Source organism: Gorilla gorilla, chromosome 1, assembly GCF_029281585.2.
Source record: "Gorilla gorilla gorilla isolate KB3781 chromosome 1, NHGRI_mGorGor1-v2.1_pri, whole genome shotgun sequence".
In the NCBI taxonomy this organism is placed as follows: Eukaryota; Metazoa; Chordata; class Mammalia; order Primates; family Hominidae; genus Gorilla; species Gorilla gorilla.
The window spans coordinates 132000145-132016377 of NC_073224.2; the positions used below are offsets into that span (position 1 = coordinate 132000145).

The following is a 16233-nucleotide window of genomic DNA, read 5'->3' on the forward strand; positions in this document are numbered from 1 at the left end:
AAAATCTAATAAAAATCATGAAAGAGTAAATAAGAAATGGAATGATCATTTCATATGAAAGCATGTACCTACCATGAGTATTTTAATGAAAGGAAATGTGCCTTCCAAATCCCAGGAGTTTCTGAGAATGTGAACCATAGTCCATGGTCTGTCTTTGGGATCTGGACAACCTGAGAGCTCCCAAGACTGAGAACCTATCATTACTAATTACATAGATGAAATATATATTCCTCTTAACTTTGCAACACAATGACAACCACAAACTCCTTTTTCAGCTCCTAAAAGCAGCCTCCTTAATATAGCACAGTAAGGAAAACTATATAAGTAGACCAATTAGGTCACACGCTAATTCCACTACCTTAATTGCTTCCCCATTGTATATTGAATACCGAACTTATATATGGACTTTATTAAATACTAGGCACTGTTTAAAGCATTCCCACACTTCAACTCTTTTTAATGTAACAGAAGAGGCTAAGTAACTTGCCTAAGTTCACATAGAGCCAGGATTCACACTCAGGAAGTCTCGCTCCAGATTTCATGCTCTTAATTGTTACTCAATATCAGAGTGAAGTTCTGTGGCTTTGGTGTCTCCTTCTTTTCTTTCTTTCTTTTTTTTTTTTTTTTGAGATGGAATTTCGCTCTTGTTGCCCAGGCTGGAGTGCAATGGTGCAGTCTCAGCTCACCCTCACCGCAACCCCCACCTCCCGGGTTCAAGCGATCTTCCTGCCTCTGCCTCCTGAGTATCTGGGATTAGAGGCATGTGCCACCACGCCTGGCTAATTTTGTATTTTTAGTAGAGACGGGGTTTCTCCATGTTGGTCAGGCTGATCTCAAACTCCTGACATCAGGTGATCCGCCCGCCTTGGCCTCCCAAAGTGCTGGGATTACAGGCGTGAGCCCCTGCGCTTGGCTTTGGTGTCTCTTTCTAACCTTGATTTCCACTACATTCCCCAAAGACCTAATGCTGCACCCATATGGATTTACTGATTCTGGCCCACATGGATCCTATCACTGGGTCTGGACATATTGTTACTACTTAAAAGGTTAGGCCTTCTTGCTTCTCTATACACATTTGCACACACATTGCCCCATCAAAGAGCTACTCTTTCTTTAGAGCTCAGATAAAGTCCTATCTTTTCTGAGAATTCCCAGCTTCTTTAGACAACATTAAGTATTCCTTTCCTACACTCTGGAAGTATTACTGTTAGAACCACTGTCATTGCCCTTGTTGGAATTGGTTATATTTCCGTCTTTCTTAGTAAATGGAATAAGTGGTGTGCTCCTAGAGGGGCAAGATCCTTTCTTTTCTACCTCTATAGCCCACTCAGCACCAAACACACAGTAAGCATTTGCTATAGCACTGAATTGAAGGCAAATATAATGGGTATTGATGTATGAATGTTCAGTACATGTATGTTCACATTTCCTGTGTAGACTCTCTATGTGCATGTAGCCATTTGCCTATGGTTATGTTTAGTCACTATTCTGGATATATGTGCTTTTCACAACAAGGGAGGACTGCAGAGCAAATACTAAATACAATCTCATGTCCAGTGTGGAGGCTAAGGAGTGTTCCATAGATCATCACTTTTGTCTTAGCACAACTACTGAAATAATGAAAAAATTAAATAATTCTTGGGGAATCCTGTAGTGCCTTGCTCATACTGACCATTGTTGTTTCCTTTGGCTACCTTTGACAGTTGTGTAAATGTCAGATTTCCCCTTGTGAGCTCCTTGGAAATGACTGAGTCTTTCTTTGTAATCACTCTGCCTAATAAATATGTAATGCTGATGAATGTCAAGATGGTATCATAAAACATTGACACATTGTGTCTATGAAAATATTTATATTTGTTGAATGAATGAATTCATAAATGCACACCCCAGGCAAGGACTGGGAGATTATCTTATTCTAACTCATTATTTCATTGCTGCAGCATCTGATGCCAAAGAGGTAAGATCTTGCCATTGGTCCCAAGGCTGACTAGTGATGGAACTGGGATTCAAATACAAGCATTTTGCCTCATTGCCCTTGGCACTTGTTTTTATCTACATGGTAAGTTTTGGGGTTGGGAAGGAAATGAAGTTTTCTTTTTAAATAATTATATAGACTAACCTACGCAGTCAAGGAACTATGTGATGGAGTTTTCTAGATAGTCCCTTCCCCTCACACACACACAAAAAAAATCAACTTTTTTTCAGTTTATTACCTAAAAACTTAGGGAAATGAGTACATTTCCCTGCCTAAGTAGGATATCCTGAACATAATTGAATCTTTCTTCAATAATTCAAAATCTCACCATGCTTTGGGTTTATATCAGAAATCCTTGTTACCACGGTGTAATGGAATTTATTTAGGAAGTTGGGCTAATTATTTTACCTCATGTCACATTTTAAAGATTAAAAACAATCATAGGTCCTAGTTGTTTTGTCCCCACTTGTTATCCCTACAGGCTGAGAATGTGATGGTGGCAGAGAATGGAGATATGGTAGAGGAAGAATCATTTAATTCAAGATTTTAATTAGTTGGGTTCCAGCTGGTTTAAATTTGGTGGTCTGGGGCAGGGGGCGTGGCTTGGAGCCAGTCTCATCCTGTTGCCCAGGCTGGAGTGCAGTGGCTAGATCTCAGCTCACTGTAACCTTTGTCTCCTGGGTTCAAGTGATTCTCCTGCATCAGCCTCCCAAGTAATTGGGATTACAGGCATGCACTACCACACCCAGCTAATTTTTTTTTTTATTTTTAGTAGATGTGGGGTCTCACCGTGTTGCCCCGGCTGGTCTCGAACACCTGAGCTTAGGCAATCCACACACCTCAGTCTCCCAAAGTGCTAGGATTACAGGCGCGTGCCACCATGCCCAGCCAAATTTTTTTTCTATAATTTATGTATTACAGAGTAATCCCAGATACAGATGCATGTGAAGTAAAATAAATATATGTGAAATTTGGAGTAGAAAGAACAGAGGTTTTGGAGTCAGACAGCCGGGGCTTTGAATACCAGCTTCACACTGTCTGTGAGACAGAGAACTGTTTATCTAATTTCTCTGAATGTTGTTTTCTTTCATACAAGATGGAGATAATTATAAGAAGCTCGTAGATGCAGATGAAGTAATATGCTCAGTTCACAGTAGGAATTCTGTAAGTTTTGGTTCTTCAAATCCTCCACCCCTTGTTTTCCCAGTAAAAGATAAGGTAGTTTTACGATGTAATGCCATATACTGTAAATAATAGGAGTAATATGATGTTGATTTTCTATAGAACTGATTGCTCAACTAGAGTGCTCCCTAAATTAATATTGCATTTTTTTATTTTTAAGGGAATTACAGAGACTTTTAGACAGTTGTAGATTTAAGACGAAATGTTAATAATATATATTCTTTTGGTTCCATTAATATTGTCATTCTTGACTGAAAATGATGAATCTAACAAAATGGGAGATATTGAACAAAATTAATTCTACTTAACTTTCTTTAGCAGACTTGAGGAGCTGCCCTTGGGGGCATGTGTGAGCTGCTAGCAGAAGCTTCAAAGCTGGATGAAATGAAGAGTGATACATATTTTTACTACTAGGCACAACCATCCCATCTTGCTGTGACCCTCCATGGGCTGCCTCTCTCTGGAAAGGTGTTAAAGGGGCAGGATTCCAGCTCGAGGGTGAAAGAGAGTCATTGGCGCCTAATCCATCCTGGAACAGCCACGTGGAATTTCTCTGTGGGGAAGAGAGGAGTCCAGTTTCTATGACGATCACAGCTGCTCTGCCAAGACTGCCAGTCAGGATGCCGGCACTGCTAATTGCTATGCGGACATCCGTTCATTAGACTTTGACCTAGAATTACTGTTGTCTTTCACAAGATAGGCAATGAATCATTGTGTTTGGCCCTTGCTTCGTCTCCTTCAGCCTAGGTTTGATTTGGATCAGAAATGCAATCTCTGCAGGTCATTACCTATCTTAGGAATGTTCCTAAAGTGCATCTTTTACAAAAGGCTAGGGTTTTATTAGAAAACAGAATATTAGTTACCAGTCTAAGGGCTTAGAGGGAGCTGGTTGTAATCCAGCTCTGCCACTCTGTGGTTCTGTGATCTTGGGCAAGTTGCTTGGCTCCTCTAAGCCAGTTATCTCATCAGTAAAATGGGGATAGCAATATATGTATTCTCAGGGGATTGCTATGAGGTATGAGCAGGGATGAGTTGGAAAAAGTCTCTGATGCCTGTGTTGGCAACCGGAATGAGGAGGGGAAACTGGATGGAGTGATACCTAGATAACTGGCACTCAAGATCCACTCGTGGCCAGCCACCATTTACATCACTTGGCTCTCTCCATTAATGTTGCATCCTTAGTAATTCAGTTTACTTCTCTTCATCCTTTATTCTAATCTGTGAAGAAACCTGTGACAATCAAACAGCAATGTCAATTCAAAACAAGTTTTGTTAGTTCTCTCAGTAACCAACAAAAAGTGTTCATTTTGTTTTTGTAGAACTCCTATTTTAGATTTCAACCTTACTCCTAGAATTCTAGAGAGAAAGCTACAGATGTGGAGTGCTTTACTTTGGTTATGGAGTTGGAATACGGTAGGAGGAGGTAAATTCAGGTGTGTCCTACTTAAAGAAGTAAAACCAATGACTAAGAATAAACTTTTGGGGGGACTTCTAATAATATATGCCAGACACTGTGGACATAGAGACAGTTATAAAAACTGGAGTCTTCGTGATGAGGAAACATGCCCGTCTAACTCTATCAAGGTCACCTAAGATTTGCAAAGAAGTGGGTCAGGTTTGAATCCCAGCTTCTCTGCTTACCAGCTCTCTGATGTGAACTTCTCCCATGTTTGTTACCTCCAAAATTAGACGACACCTGCAGAGTGCTTAGCACAGGGTCTGGGACTCCAGGTAAACAATATTTTCTTATCCACATACCAAATATAAATATTGTTATTAGATTCATATATGAAGCCACTGGAAATGAGTGCTAGAGTTCCTCCAGGGAACTTTTAAGAGTGAGCTGAGAATTCAGCACCACTAACCTGTGGACCATTTCTGAAGGGGCAGTGTGATAGCAGAACAATTTCCAAGTGGAATTTTGTTGATGTTGAAAAAACAATTGGATGTGAACATAGAAAAAAATCTTTGGAAATTTCTATATTTTAAAAATGTAGTGCAAATACCCAAAGGAAGTTTAATTTTTTTGCTGAAGTTGTATTCTGACTTTAAATGAAATGAGTTAATTTTCATTGTGTCCATCATTGTACCCCTGATGCTGGAGCCAACATTGCCATGACTCGCTGGAAGCAGCTGTACAAGTGGAGGGATTGAGCCTTGTGTTGCTAACTGTTGCAACTTGTGATTTTTTTCTCTGTGAACATGGATCTCCTCTAAACATGAGTATTTTATTTTGCCATAATACTATATCTACCTAAATGTCTAATGTATTTTTTTCTCCAGCTGCATCAAAAACAATTTTCAATCTCCCCATACCCCTTTTCTTCTGGTGCTGTTCTCTGCCACTTACGCAAGGGACGAGAGCACAGATCCTAAGAGTGCCAGGAACAGGCAACAAAGTCTCAACATGTTCCTGGTGTGGGAGGAGATTCTATGGGTGAGTTGTCTGCCACATCTGGGGGAGGCCTGGATGATGAAAGATGGCAGCTGTGATGATGAGAGAGGAGCCAGCTTCTGGGAGGCAGGGGCAGGCTTCTCTCTTACTCCTTCCACCTCTATCCAAATACCATTTGTGTGAATCAGCTGCCACTTGGCTTTAAGGGACGTCGCTGCCAGATGCTCCCGTTCCCCCTTCTTGAAGCAACAGCCACCGCCCTTCTGACCCCTCCACATGCAGTAGGAGTCTTCTAGGGCCACTTAATGGTCATGGGGTGCAAGCATAGCAGCAGGCTTTTTTCTTCCACAGAATGTATACAGGAGTTTCATAGTGACAATGAAGGAATTGGAGCAGTCCCTGGTTGCGTCAGTGAGCATCTTTGCTGGCACTCTCTCTAACTTTGTTGAGCACTTCATGTGCGTGGGATTCTGTGCTAAATGTGTTATGTGCAACATCTCATTTATCCTCACAGCGACCCTGTGAAATGGCTACTGGGCATCTCTGGGCTTCGCAGCTGTGGCAAAGGGGAAAGGAATTCAAACTCCAGGTCCACTGTGCTGTATGACTTCCCTTTATAAACAATTACTCCAGAATGGGAGGTCCTGGAAGATCCTGCTGTTTGTAGGTCTGAATATGGAGGTTGTAGAAGACCCTGAAGAGTCCTGAGATTAGGGTCTCTTCCCAGCTATTGGAAGTGTGAAAGTTGTCAAAGTAATCATCTTCATTTTTCTTTAAGTACCTCTTATCTCCCTGAATACACACATTGTTTACTGTGGCTCCCATACTGCAATGCCCTTTTCCTGAATAAGCACCACTTTCTTTTAGAGAGGCTTTCTCTGTTGGTTATTTAGGTTGACAGAGGGCAACAGCAGTGATACAGAAGAGCCTCGGAGGCACCTGGATTTCCCTTAGAACTCTCCCATTCTCTCTGGGGAAACAGCTAGTGAGGACACCAGGTCAGAAATGACAGAAAGCCTCCTGCAATGGCTGAGCAAGTAGCCCTCAATTCTGGCACTTGCTGCAGCCAATACTTCCATGTCTTTCCTTGTGGCTGCGGCTGATTGCTCCAGGGTGCTCTGCCTCATCCATCTGATATTGCCCTAAATATTTCTTGAATGGCACCTTAGTGTATGGACTCCATCTTATTGTTCTGCCGGTACCTGAGTCATGGCGGTGACTCAGCTGGCCCATGGTACTGCCCTCTGACTGCTGTGCCTTGCTCATAATGCTTCTCATAACCTGAATTAGTGCCCAAGAGAGCCTCCACTGGCACATGTTTGCAGGATTTTCCATTCTATACAATCTTCCACTGTCCCTTTCCTCTTCCTCATATGCCATTTTGAAGCAACTTGGAAATTCTAGTGAGCTTTCTAGAAAGCTATAAACTTGGTATCTCTGTCCAGGTTCCCCTCATCTGTCTTACCCTTGTGGCTGCCCTCCTGACGGTTAAACTAGATTCACAAGATATTGAGATGCATGAACTGCAATATCTCATTTGGGATTTTTTTGTTGCAATCAGTGGAAACTATTCCTGGCTAACTTAACACAATGAAAAGGAGACAGATGGAGGGAAGGAGGGAGGAAGAGAGAGAAAGAGTGAGAAACAGAATCAACCCCAACAATTTCCTATTCTTCTGTCATTCTACCCATATTTAATTTTTAGGAAACAGATAGGTCTAGCTTGATCCATGTGTCCTTGATAGGAAACTTTTGCTGACTATCCCACCAAGACTGCATGCCACGGGGATAGGACATGGCCTAAAGGAGCCATTAGAAGAAGGGAAAGTGAGTGCTACACGGGGAACAACAAACACCCACAAAAGGAAAGCGGAGGTTCCTTGAGGACCTTCTAAAACCTCTCTAGACGTCACCGTGAAGCCTTCTCTTAGATTTAGTTTCTTCACAGCCTAGAGTTCAACTTGGGTCATGAAAATAATTTTCTCTAACAACAAAAGTTTCTCATAAATCATAGTTTTAACTCAAATTTTAATGAGGCCAGACATTTGTTTTTATGTATTTATTTATTTTTATTTTTAACTTTTATTTTAAGTTCAGGTTTACATGTGCAGGCTTGTTATAAAGGTAAACTCATGTCACGGGGGTTTGCTGTATGGATTATATTTCATTATCCAGGTTCTAAGCCTAGTACCCGTTAGTTATTTTTCCTGATCCTCTCCCTTCTCCCACTGTCTACCCTTTGATAGGCCCCAGTGTCTGTTGTTCCCCTGTACGCGTTCATGTGTTCTCATCATTTAGCTCCCATTTATAAGTGAGAACATGTGGTATTTCATTTCCTGTTTCTGTGTTAGTTTACTAACGATAATGGCCTCCAGCTTCATCCATGTTCCCACAATGGACATGACCTCGTTCTTTTTTTACAGCTGCATAGTACTCCATGGTGTATATGTACCATGTTTCCTTTCTCCAGTGTATCATCGATGGGCATTTAAGTTTATTCTGTATCTTTGCTATTGTGAATAGTGCTGCAGTGAACATACATGTGCATGTGTCTTTATGATAGAACAATTTGTATTCCTTTGGGTATATACCCAGTAATGAGATTGCTGGGTTGAATGGCATTTCTGTTTTTAGCTCTTTGAGGAATTCCCACACTGTTTTCCACAATGGTTGGACTAATTTACACTTCCACCAACAGTGTATAAGCATTTCTTTTATTCCACAACCTCACCAGCACATGATATTGTTTGATTTTTTAGCAGTAGCCATTCTGACTAGTGTGAGATAGTATCTCATTGTGGTTTTGATCTGCATTTTTTAATGATTGGTGATGTTGAGCTTTTTTCATATGTCTATTGATCGCTTGTATGTCTTCTTTTGAAAGGTGTCTGTTCATGTCCTTTGCCCACTTTTTAATGGAGTTGTGGAACTGTACGGTGGCATCTGTGTTCTGTGAAGAGTCTAGAAGAAGAAGGACTTTAAAGAACTTGTGCACTTCAGGGCCACATGCAGAGGATTTTTGTATATCCTGTTAGTTTAGATAGTATTAAAACGTTTAGACTGACATACTTAAGGCTGAGCCTCTATACCTCTCTTAAGTGTCCATGCACATTCATTTGCATTAGTACTTTTGCGTGGGGCAGGTATGGCCTTGTGCTAAGAAACTGTTAGACAACTGCCCTTCCTGAAGTCTCCAAGGATCTTGGCTATGGGTCTCTCCATCTCTGTTTTTATGAAGGCCCCTGTTTTCCCAAGCTAATTATAAAAAGGTCTCTTTAACAGCTTTATTTTCCAGCTTTCTTCATCTGAGAAGGCAAGTACAGCAAGGTCTTATGTGCTGTATGTGTTGTCTCCTCTGAGGTAGCTATGGAATCTTGTTCTAACACATTTCATTAGAAAGTGAAATTTAGGCCGGGTGTTATTATACATGGCTCACACCTGTAATCCCAGCACTTTGAGAGGCCAAGGCAGGTGGAGTGCTTGAGTCCAGGAGTTCAAGACCAGCCTGGGCAACATGGCAGAACCCCATCTCTATACAAAACACAAAAAATTAGCTGGGACTGGTGGTATGTGCCGGTATCCCAGCTACTTGGGAGGCTGCAGTGGGAAGATCACTTGAGCCCAGGAGTTAGAGGCTACAGTAAGCCATGATTGCACCACTGCACTCCAGCCCAGGTGACAGAGTGAGACCCTGTCTCAAAAACAAAAAGAAAAAGAAAGTGGAATTGAGCATAAATTTTAAATTCTACTAAGGGTCCTCATTAGTGAGATGTCACCCTACACCCCATTGTAGGGTGGTTTCACCTAACAGGCATGAACTTTAGGGCAGCCTCCTTGGGAGGCTCTAGGTTCTTTCATGGACCTTTTACAGTCCATCCCTCTCTATCTTTCTGGCCATTTTCAACTGTTAGTTTCACATAAGTCTCTCTCTTCACTTCGTACATCAAAATTTTGGCCCCTCCACAAACCTGACTGATCTCTGACTCTGTGTGTGTACTTGACCTTCTGACTTTTTGTGTATGCTGTTCTAATAATACCAATCTACCTACTTTCCCCTGCAGGTGAATACCTTCTTGCACCCCCTGCTTTCTCCCTCCTTGTGACGGTTAATATTGAGGGTCAACTTGATTGGATTGAAGCATGCAAAGTATTGTTCCTGGGTGTGTCTGTGAGGGTGTTGCCAAAAGAGATTAACATTTGAGTCAGTGGACTGGGAGAGGCCGATCCACCCTCAATCTGGGTGGACACCATCTAATCAGCCATCAGTGTAGCTAGAATAAAGCAGGCAGAAGAAGACGGAAGAACAGACTTGCTGAATCTTCCTGCCTTCATCTTTCTCCCTTGCTGGATGCTTCCTGACCTCAAACATCAGACTCCAAGTTCTTCAGCTTTTGGACTTTTGGATTTAAACCAGTGGTTTGCCAGGTGCTCCCAGGTCTTCAGCTATAGACTAAAGACCGCACTGTTGGCTTCCCTACTTTTGAGGTTTTGAGACTCAGGCTGATCCACCACTGGCTTCCTTGCTCCTCAACTTGCGGATGGCCTGTCCTGGGATTTACTTTGTGATTGCGTGAGTTAATTTTCTTTAATAAACTCCCTTTCATATATACATATATCCTATTAATTCTGTCCCTGTAGAGAACCCTGACTAATACACTCCTTCTATCCATCCCAGGCAGCAGGTCCTTCCCTCCCTCTGTGCCTCTGTAGCTATCTGAGTCTACCTCTACCCTGCCACTCCTTTGCTTATAATCATGCTTTTGGGCTGTCTTCCCTACTAATGAGCCTTGGCACATAGCACGTGATCAGTAAATTTTAGTGCCCATAATGAGAAGTTGTTTAGGGAAAATATCATCAGCATAAATTCCTAGAGGTTCTGAAGGATCCAAGTCAATTATCAGAACCTAAAACTATTGACAGCAGTGCTTTGAACTGAGATGCCTTGATTATGAAGGGCTTGGGGTTTCCTGTGTTAATATTTTTTCTGGTAATAAGTAGCATTTATTAAGAGCTCTGTTGCTTTATACCATATTAAATGAGTCTCTTGTCTGATCTGTGCTTGGAGGCCAAGAAACTAATGGAAACAAGCTCTAGCTGTTGGTACCATAAAGGTCATAATGACTATGCTAAAATCACAGTGTACTATTAAAGAAAGTGAACAACATATTGTGATTGTACTTCTCACTTTGCTGTTGGAGCTAACCCATCACTTTGTGGTTTACTATTGTGCTCTATGAAAGGAAAGAGAGCCCCTAAAAACTTGTTAGACAGAGACATCTCAAAGCATGAAACTGCAGAGAGCCTCTGAGTTAAATTTTGAAAACTGCTTCTTGAAATTTATCAGGAAACCTTAGCTTTAGATGGAAAATTTCAGTATCCTCAAAAAGGAAGGAGAGAGAGCTAGTTTAGGGATTTACTACAGCAAAAGGGAATTCAGAGTCCTGTTTTGTTGTTGTTAATCTCTGATTCTAACATTTCTAAATATGACCTTTGGAAAATATTTTGTTGTCCTCACTTTGAAAACACTAAACTATACCATTTAAAAAATGTTATGCAAACTAAAAATGCATTTATACTTTTTTAATTCAAATGTAGATTTCCTCCTCAAACTGGGAGATTCAACAATTTGTTAGTTTGAATTATAACTTTTGAGTATTAAAACATCTGATGTGTGGCTTCCATTTGTACTCTTGCTCAGGCCCCAAAAATATACCAGGCAAGTCTGCTCTACCTAAAAATATTTTCCTTCTAGTTGTTCAGACTATAACAATTTTTCCATCTCCTGACATGTGAGTTTACTTAAAGCAGGATATCCCGGGATTTAAGAGCAAAGTGGAGGGTTATAAATAACCAGAGTATCTGGATGCTGCTAAACTAATTGTTTTTAAACAATGACTATTGAGACCTTTACATACAAGATACATTAAAAATACAAAATACAACTATTGGTCTATATCACATTAAATGAGTCAAGTAGGTTTATAAAATGAATAATAAAGATTATAAAAATTGGAGAAAACTGTAATGAATGCTAAATGAAAAACTAAGTTATAAAATAGGGTGTATAGTAAAATGCCATTTTTATTTTTAAAAGTATATATCACAAGAACAAATGGAAAGAGTACACACTAAAATGTAAAAGGTGGTTATATTACAAAGATGGAATTCCTGGTTATAGATAGATAAAATATAAAATGTAAATATAATTATATATCTTTCTGCATTGAGTGTATGTTACTTTTGTACAAATGAAATTTAAATAATTATACAGGAGGAAAATATTTGATTGCTAGAGTGGTAAGAGGCATTGGATTTCTTTTCAATCTTAATTATATGATTATAAAATGGTTATATTTTGTGCTATGTTCCACACAAAGAAAATATTTTTATAGAGTCAGATCTGTGGGAGCCTGGGAGGTTTCTGCTGAGTTTTTACAGTGTATGTTTAATTTAATTTTAATTGTAAGGAAGGTCAAAGGATTAAGTCAACACAAATATGATGGAATAAAGAGAGCTTTTCATTTTATCTGGACCTCCTATATTGGGATGTTTGCTTGCTTTTTGTAAGGAAGTTAGTGGACTCAGGTCGAATTTCACATACCATAAAGAATATCAAGATTTCCATCATATTTTATTAATTTTGTGGTCATTAAACAAAATGGTGAAACATTTTTAGATGGGCATATTTTCTGTAACTGTTTCACAGATTTTTCTGAAATTTGGGCAAAGGTTATAAAGATGTTATTTATTGAGTTCTGTAGTTCACAGACCCACTAGCATTTTCATGAGTGGTTATAAACAGATTATTCATCAGTTTTCCATTGTTCTTATTAAGGGTATTAAAATACTTAGATTTAAATTTTTTGACTAGTCATCTCTATCAGCCCCTAATAGAGTTCATGCAGCTTTATAAATTAGTGACATCTTCAGTCATTGCATTTATTGGCTAAATAATTTTTTATAAATTGGATTGTCTGTGAACGTAAAAGCTTTTGTTCTTAAAAAAAAAAAAAAACAACAACAAAACCCTGAAAAGTTCTCAAGCTCTCCTGATAGACCCTTACACTGGCTCTCCTGTTAGAGACACCTAAACTAGCTGACACAAGGGAGAGCCAATAAATTAATTAGTTATTTAGTTTATTAATGTTGATCATTCAAAAAAAAAAACACCATTTCCCAACTTCCCCTTGAATCATTGCAATATTTAAAATTGTCAGTACTTTCTTTTTAAGCAACCAGCTCTTTGTGAATATCTAATGCTCCTATACTGGGCCGGGTTGGAGCTCTTGGTAGGTGTGGTGAGTACAAAGCAACAAGAGTCAATCATAAGGAGAAATCACGTGTGTGTCATCAGTTGATCTTAGATTCTGGCATCAGATAGACCTGGGTTTGAATGCCTGTACTGCTACTTACTGGCTTGGGTGCATGAGTGTGGTCAATTTAACTAATCGTCATCAGCTTTAATTAAAAAAGCTTAATAAAATCCACCTTCCAGAATTGTAGTGAGGAATCTGAATAATACATATGACTGCCTGGCATATGGTTAAGGTAAGCCAGGTAGTGGGACCAGAATGAGAATGACATAAAAGCAGCTATGGAGAGGGAAAGGAAGAAGAAAGGCTATGGTTAAAACCTAAGGCAGTTAATAGTCAAATGTGAACAGCAAACAATTACCAGGGAGTTTTCAAGGGCCCTTTGTATTTTAAAGACCTTTATGTAAGTAACTGTCATCTTTTCTTTTCTGGGGTTATTAGTCCTTGTTCTTTAGTCTTTCCTCCTAATCATCACTTTCCAAACCTTTAATTATCATTATGGCTTCTCTCCACAGTTTCATATTTCTCTCTCTGGTTGTAAACCCCAAGAGTTTGAACAGTACTCTGTGCCCATGGAGAGGGTGGGAATAACAGTGGCATCATACTTGTTCTCCCCTTTACTTTCTAACTATTTAAGAGAGATAGAAGCGAGTGGTAGAGACAAGTAAATACATGTGTCTTGGCCGGGCGCAGTGGCTCACGCCTGTAATCCCAGCACTTTGGGAGGCCGAGGCGGGCGGATCACCTGAGATCAGGAGTTTGAGACCAGCCTGACCAACGTGGAGAAACCCCGTCTCTACTAAAAAAATACAAAATTAGCTGGGTGTGGTGGCACATGCCTGTAATCCCAGCTACTCGGGAGGCTGAGGCAGGAGAATCGCTTGAACCTGGGAGGTGGAGGTTGCCATGAGATTGTCCCACTGCACTCCAGCCTGGGCAACAGTGAGACTCTGTCAAAAAAAAAAAAAATACATGTGCCTTAATATATGCTACCGACAAAGCATGCCACAGGGAGCTGGTGTATTGATGAATGCAAACACTTTTAGCGTGCCTACTGTGTGCTGGGCACTGTTCCAAGTACTTTACACATATTAACTTATTAACCTCATAGCAACTCAATCCAATAGGTTTCAGTAGGGGTCTACTTTATCCCCACTCTGTAGACCAAAGCACAGGAAGATGAGATAACACATCCAAATTTCCAGAACTAGCAAGTGACAGAACCAGGAGTTGAACCTAGGCAATCTGGCTTCAGTAAAGGCATCTGTAACCACTATGCTATGCTACATCATACTAGTTGAAGGCAGGAAGTCTTGAGTACTTGAATAAAGAGTTTGAAAAACGTGTAGAAGTTTATTTGACAGGCTAAGAATGGGAGTAAGAATGAGTAGTTTTAAGATGAAGGACAACGGCAAATAGAAGGTTGGAGTAGAGAAGAGCCAATGGTCTCTGCTGTATTGGAGAAGTGGAAAATAAGGTCGGATTGATGAATTGGAGCCAAGTTATTTCACACAGTGTATTATATTATCATCTTTTATGAAGAGTCTACAATAGGGTAGGCTACGAGGAACCACTGAAGATTCAGAGCTAGGAAATCTGATGAGAAGTAGACAGCATGGGAAGAATGAATTTAACAAAGTTACAGACCATGCCTAAGAGGATAAGGCAAAGATGAAAACAAACAGACAATGCTTGGTGATAATTTGGAGGAAAACAGTGTAGTCAAATTTTCCATAATTTTCAGTCTAATGGACTGAGAGAGAGTGGGAGTGCCTAGAGAATCAGAATTTTGCTTTGGGACGAACTTTACAAATAATCTAGTCCAATTTACTTAATCGGTAGGAAAACAACAACAGCAAAACAAAACAAAACAAACAAGCAAACAAAAACCCACCAAGATCCAAGAGATTATCCCATGTCATACAGCCAGATGTAAGGGAGGCTGAACTAGAACCCTGGTTTTCTGCTCTCAGTCTCCTGTGTTTACCGTTATATTGAGCTGGTGGACACTTGCTAGAACTTATGACATTGCTTCAGCAAACAAACATCATTATGACCAGCTATTTGGCTAAAATGGGAAGGAAATTGAGAAGAGGAGCCATTTTTGTGGGAAATTTCCTGGGTCATTTTTGGATGGAAAGGGTAGAACTGGGCTGCACACAATTATTTTGTACTTACAATTTCTCTGAATATAGAAAGGGAATGTCAACTCTGCTGTTAAAGTTCTTTCTCAGAACTTAGCAGATTTGGATGAATACTGATGAAAACCAGTTTATTTTTAATTTTTATTTATTTATTTATTTGAGACAGGGTCTCAGTCTGTCACCCAGGCTGGAGTGCTGTTAAAATTCATTCTTGGAATTTGCAGATTTGGATGAATACTGATTAAAACCAGTTTATTTTTTATTTTTGTTTATTTAATTTTTTTTTTTTTTTTTTGAGACAGGGTCTCACTCTGTCACCCGGGCTGGAGTGCAGTGGCAAGATTGGAGCTCGCTGCAGCCTCGACCTAATGGGTTCAAGTGATCCTCCGGCCTCAGCCCATTGAGGAGCTGGGACTACAGGTGTGCACCACCACGTCTGGGTAATTTTTGCATTTTTAGTAGAGTCGGGGTTTTGCCATGTTGCCCAGGCTGGTCTTGAACTCCTGGGCTCAAATGATCCACCCGCCTCAGCCTCCCAAAGTGCTAGGATTAGAAGTGTGAGCCGCTGCAGTCAGCCAAAACCAGTTTATTTTTAAGGGAGAGCATTTTTTCTTTTCACTTCCAGAGATTCAGAACTTTAGATATTATGCATGAAATTTCACTAAGAATCGAAATGATAACTATTCACATAGAAACTGTGCAAAACTCACTTTCATTTAGAGAGTATATTAATTACTAATCACTGTATATCCTGATAATTCTTCATAACTCTCTGTTGAATTTCTGATGCACTTTATATTCTGAGATAATTAGGTAGAGTCAGAAGATAGCAATGTGTAATCTTTGTTCTATTGGATTAATTTATTACTTTCCTTCTACATCGAAGCCTCAGGGTTTAAAAAGCTTCATAATTGAATATTTATTCCTTATTTAATTGAAGTTACAAATTCCGCATCTAAAATAAATCAAGATAAGGTAATCCATGTTGACATGAAAGTTTTCTTTAAACATGTGTTGGTGGGAATTTGGGGGCACTGGTTTTACTTTATGGGAAAAACCCTTTTGATCTCACTCCGTGAACTTTATAAATTGTAATGTGAAAACATGTTCTTGATGAGAGCCTAACTGCTGTAGAGCCACGAGAGCTACAAAATCGATTTTTATGTTTCAGTGAAATGGATTTTACTTTTCTTGACCATTGAGCAAAATCTCTCTGTTCTACAT

The 16233-nt window shown here is 39.9% G+C and overlaps 1 long non-coding RNA gene across 1 annotated transcript in view; it reads right to left on the reverse strand.

Moving 5' to 3' along the window:
- Positions 1-3286: 3286 nt before the first annotated feature.
- LOC109029208 (uncharacterized) overlaps positions 3287-16233 on the reverse strand; it is a 30291-nt gene continuing 17344 nt past the window's right edge. The window contains exons 2-3 of the long non-coding RNA XR_002008279.3: positions 4257-4387; positions 3287-3710 (exon numbers count right to left, since the gene is read on the reverse strand). This is a non-coding gene — a long non-coding RNA (uncharacterized lncRNA). The remainder of the gene's footprint in view (positions 3711-4256; positions 4388-16233) is intronic.